The 5,780-nt window shown below is 36.4% G+C and overlaps 1 pseudogene; it reads right to left on the reverse strand.

The window, feature by feature from the left end:
* Positions 1 to 1,697: 1,697 nt before the first annotated feature.
* LOC109188556 lies at positions 1,698 to 4,916 on the reverse strand (annotated as a pseudogene).
* Between the last annotated feature and the right edge of the window lie 864 nt (positions 4,917 to 5,780).

The following is a 5,780-nucleotide window of genomic DNA, read 5'->3' on the forward strand; positions in this document are numbered from 1 at the left end:
TAATATATATATATATATATATATATATATATATATATATATATTATACATATATCTAGTAATATATTTAGCTCATTAGTTATTAAACTCTAAAAAGAACTAATTATTAAATAATATTAAATATGTAATGCAAAAATATTATAAAGATGTACGTAAAATATAAGTATAAAATATGCCTATCAAATTCCCCCACACTAAAACATTTGCTTGTCCCCAAGCAAAAATATTATTTGCGAAGTAAATTAAAATTAAATTCGCAAAACTCATAATATATCATGAACAACAATCTGAAGCACCATACAATTAATACGTTAGCACCCCTGTCTGAAAATTGATAGAGCTAAATAAGTAAGCCCTCACAGGAATATCACTCATCACTCAAGTGTTTGATGGGTATAGATTTCGCTCAAGTTCATTCCTATAAAATTGTTCTACCATAGGCTTGCATATCTTCTCAATTACCACTACAAGAGACATGCATGACACAAATCATAAGGACTTTTCACAGGTTGTAATGGGGCTAGGGTTAAGGTAGGGAACATTTTTGGAACGTAGCTTAAGTAAAAGTTTTCAAACTAGAGGAGCAAAATAAATACAATTAATCCAACACCCTCAATTTTTCATTCAAAGCATTTCCCATTGAGGTACAGAATGCTTCCTCAGTATTACCAGAATTTCCCCTTACTTCATTTATTTAGAAGTAACTTCAACTCAAAATCAATTGCTGATTCTTTTTCATTTTCTCTTAAATTTTCAGCAATATTTTTCTTTTTCAAACATATATTCTCCATTTTTCCATTTCATTTTTTTTTCAATTTTCCATACCTTCTTTTTTTTTTTTTTTAAATGATGAACTGCTTTCATTTTCTCTTAGAAGACCAACGACAAATTGGCAATAAAGGTACAACCCGCCTCACTCTCAAAACAAATTAATAAGAGTAGGTGATCTCCCCCACACTTATCCTTCACAAACTCACGTAGATTACAAGAATAATCCATAATTTGCTCCACCAGTTATTCAGCTGGGTGAAGGCATTATTTTTAGATATAAAAGGCTTGTAATGTGGTTCAAAATAAAGAAAAGAATGGCCATAAAGCTCAAAGTGGTTAACAAGGGGAAATAAATCATAGGACAAACCGGTTATTTGGCTAGTGAGGTTCAAGATCAAATAATGGCCTTAATCACACTTGAATCATGCATGGTCTAATTAGCTTTAAAAGAGAATCAAGGCAAGTTCTAGAGAAACAAAATTATGGAAGAAATCGCATAATAGAAAGAAAATAAGACCGAAGTGTCAGTCAATGGCTCAAAACACTCACAGGTTTATTGCTTACTTAATATAGCCATTACATATCAAACGGGAAATGCTAACAAACTAATCACAACTTGCCAAACTATTTATTCAATCATGTCATGAATTCCAAGAAAGGAAAATATGATCATTTTTCAAAATAATACTTATTTAGCATAAAATACTAAGAAAATATTTGTGAAAATTTTGGAAAATTTTGACAAAAATCGTGACATAAGCAAACAAATAATAAAACTAAAACTAAATCTCCTCCCCCACACTTATTACCAACATTGTCCCCAATGTTGAATAAAAACATGCAGAAAAGGATTATTAAATGAAAAATAACGATTAAATAACGATTAAAATAGAGAATAGAACAAACTCCCCTTCTAGTTGTGCATATTATTCAAAGTAGCTGGGATCTTCAAGAAGTATGTCGGCAATATAATCAACTTGAGCCCCTTCATGGTAGGGTTTAAGCCGATGGCCATTCACCTTGAATATCTTAGAAGTCTGTAAACTTTGAATCTCTATCGCACCATGAGGAAAAATATTAGTGATAATAAATGGACCAACCCATCGAGAACGTAACTTACCTGGGAATAGCCAAAGACGTGACTGGAAGAGTAGGACCTTTTGTCCAATTGAAAATTCCTTTCTCAAAAGCATCTTGTCATGAAATGCTTTTGTCTTTTCTTTGTAGATTCTTGAATTCTCGTAGGCTTCATTGCGAATCTCCTCCAACTCAGAAAGTTGCAACTTCCGGTGTAGGCCACTTTCATCAATGTTCATGTTAAAGCTCTTGACAGCCCAATAAGCTTTGTGTTCCAACTCAACGGGGAGGTGACAAGCTTTCCCAAATACAATGCGATAAGGGGACATACCAATAGGTGTTTTGTATGCGGTTCTGTACGCCCACAATGCATCATCTAATCGCAAACTCCAATCCTTTCTGTTTGGGTTGACTGTTTTCTCAAGGATTGACTTTACCTCTCGGTTGGATACCTCTGCTTGCCCGTTAGTCTGCGGGTGGTAGGCAGTTGACACCTTATGGGTGACATGATACTTTTTAAGCAAAGCTTCGATGATGCGATTACAAAAGTGAGTACCCTGATCACTTATTATAGCCCTCGGAATGCCAAATCTGGAAAAGATGTTAGTTTTGATAAAATCTGCAACAGCTTTAGAGTCATCAGTCCTGGTGGCTTTAGCTTCCACCCACTTCGAAACATAATCAACCGCAAGTAAAATATAGACAAAACCAAAAGACACAGGAAATGGGCCCATAAAATCAATGCCCCAAACATCAAAGACGTCACAAAATAGGACCGGAGTTTGTGGCATTTCATTTCTTCGGGATAAATTACCTGACTTTTGACAAGCATCACAACACTTGCAAAATGAGTATGAATCTTTAAACAAAGTTGGCCAATAAAACCCAGACTCCAACACCTTCCTTGCTGTTCTCTTAACACCAAAGTGGCCTCCACAAGCATAAGAATGACAAAAGGTAAGGATTGAAACAATTTCATCATCAGGTACACACCGCCTTACCACTTGGTCAGCACAATGTTTCCAAAGGTACGGTTCATCCCATACATAGTACTTGGCATTACTCCTGATTTTATCTTTCTGTGCCTTAGAGGAATCAAAAGGAAATTTGTTAGCAACCAAAAAGTTGACTATGTTAGCATACCAAGGTAAAATCACAGTTGCAGCTAATAGGTGTTCATCAGGGAATGCTTCTCGCAGTGGAGGTTCAGGTTTAATGTGTACCAACCGACTCAAATGATCGGCCACAAGATTTTCTGACCCCTTCTTATCTTTGATCTCCACATCAAACTCACTTAAGAGGAGTATCCATCTTATTAATCGTGGTTTGGCTTCCTGCTTTTGCATCAAGTAGCGAAGAGCTGCATAGTCAGAATAAACTATAACTTTTGTGCCCAGCAAATAAGACCTAAATTGTTCTAAAGCAAAAACAATGGCTAAAAGTTCTTTCTCTGTAGTAGAATAGTTTTTCTGAGCATCATTTAAAGTCCTAGAAGCATAATAAATAACGTGGGAAGATTTCCCGATCTTTTGGCCCAACACAGCCCCAACTGCGTGATCACTTGCATCACACATAATCTCAAATGGGTAGTCCCAGTTAGGTGGCTGAATGATCGGCGCAGATGTCAACAACTCTTTCAATTCGTCAAATGCTCCTTTACACTCTTTGTCAAACTCAAAGGATGTCTCTTTCTACAACAGTTTGCTTAAAGGTAGGGCTATTTTCGAGAAGTCTTTGATAAACCTTCGATAAAAACCTGCATGTCCAAGAAAAGAGCGGACTTCCCGCACCTTAGTGGGATACGGCAGAGATTCAATAATATCAACCTTGGCTTTATCAACCTCAATCCCACTAGACGAAATAACATGCCCTAAGACATTACCTTGTTCAACCATAAAATGACATTTTTCAGAATTTAACACAAGATTACTCTCTATACATCTTTTCAAAATAAGCGAAAGGTTATGTAAGCAGGTATCAAAAGAGTCACCATAAACTGTAAAATCATCCATGAAAACTTCAATCATATGCCCTACATAATCAGAAAATATACTAACCATACACCTTTGAAAGGTACCCGGGGCATTACAGAGGCCAAACGGCATGCGTCGATATGCAAAAGTGCCAAAGGGACATGTAAAAGTCGTTTTTTCCTGGTCTTCCGGAGCAATTACAATCTGGAAATAACCTGAATAACCATCAAGGAAACAAAAATAAGAGCGACCAGCTAACCTTTCTAACATTTGGTCAATAAACGGTAAGGGGAAGTGATCTTTTCTTGTAACAGCATTCAACTTCTTATCATCTATACAAACTCGCCACCCATTTTGAATACGAGTGGGGACCAGTTCATCATTTTGGTTTTTGACAACCGTAATCCCTGTTTTCTTAGGAACCACTTGAGTTGGGCTAACCCATTTGCTGTCTGAAATTGGATAGATTATCCCAGCCCCAAGGAGTTTAATGACCTCTTCCTTGACTACTTCCATCATGGGAGGGTTTAGCCTTCTTTGTGGTTGACGAGATGGTTCTGCTCCTTCATCTAGAAGGATTCGGTGCATGCAAGTGGATGGACTTATCCCTTTGATGTCTGCAATTGTCCACCCAATGGCAGTTTTATGTTCTTTTAGCACTTGGACAAGTTTTTCCTCTTCTATTGCAGACAGTTTAGTTGAAATTATGATTGGCAATGTTTTATTTTCTCCTAAGAAAGCATATTTGAGGTATTCAGGAAGGGGTTTCAATGCGGGGATCGGTGCTTGCACAACAGATGGTAACAATTTTTCACTAGAAGCAGGTAAAGCCATATAAGAAACATTACTTTTTTGGCGCACTTTAGGACAATGATTCAATGATGCAATAACTTCTCGTAAATTGTCACTCATAGCAAATTCATCATTTTCAAGGTGTTCACAAATAACAACTTCCAATTTATCTTCACCATTAAATTCAAAAACTTCTTCAACCAATGAATCAATAATATCAATAGAACAAGCAACACAATCACCTCCAGGGTATTTCATAGCATTATAAATATTGAACGTAACAACAGTACCATCAAATTCCATAGTAAGTGTGCCACTATGAATATCAATTTTTGTTTTTGCAGTTTTTAAAAATGGTCTTCCTAACAGAATAGGTGCAGAATGATCATTATTTTCCATATCTAGCACATAGAAATCAGTAGGGAAGATTAAATTATTAACTTGCAACAATACATCATCAATTACACCCCTAGGATATGCATTAGACCTATCGGCCAATTGGATAACTACACTAGTTTTATTCAAAGGTCCAAGTTTTAAAGATGCATACACAGAATATGGCATAACATTAATAGATGCTCCTAAGTCTAACATGGCTTTCTCAAGTTTAGTATCGCCTATCATACAAGGAATAGTAAACATACCTGGATCCTTACATTTTTCAGGAAGCTTGCTTTGAATCACAGCAGAAACATTCTTGCCCATTAGCACTTTCTCACCCTTTGATGACCTTTGTTTCCTTTTTGTTGTACACAACTCCTTTAAGAACTTAGCATATCTAGGAACTTGTTTTATTGCATCAAGTAGCGGAATATTCACTTCACAATTTTTGAAAGTTTCATATAACTCTTCATCTTTCGTTACTTTTATAGATTCTGACAAAGCTTGAGGGAATGGGGGAACTGGTTCATAATCAGAAAGGTTGGGAGACTTACCTTGAGATTTTTCATTGTTGTTAGTTCCCTCTTTTTCTTGGTTCACTGATGGGGTAGCAACCGCAGGCCCTTTAATTTCCTTACCACTTCTCAACACAATTGCACTTGCATTTTCTCTTGGATTAACCACCGTTTGCAAGGGTAGTTTGCCAGAACTCTGTGATTCCAACCGACTTACCGTAGTCGCTAGTTGACCCATCTGCCTTTCCAAGTTCTGAATAGTAGCCTTCGT

This window comes from Ipomoea nil, unplaced genomic scaffold, assembly GCF_001879475.1.
Source record: "Ipomoea nil cultivar Tokyo-kokei standard unplaced genomic scaffold, Asagao_1.1 scaffold1436, whole genome shotgun sequence".
NCBI classification, from domain to species: Eukaryota; Viridiplantae; Streptophyta; class Magnoliopsida; order Solanales; family Convolvulaceae; genus Ipomoea; species Ipomoea nil.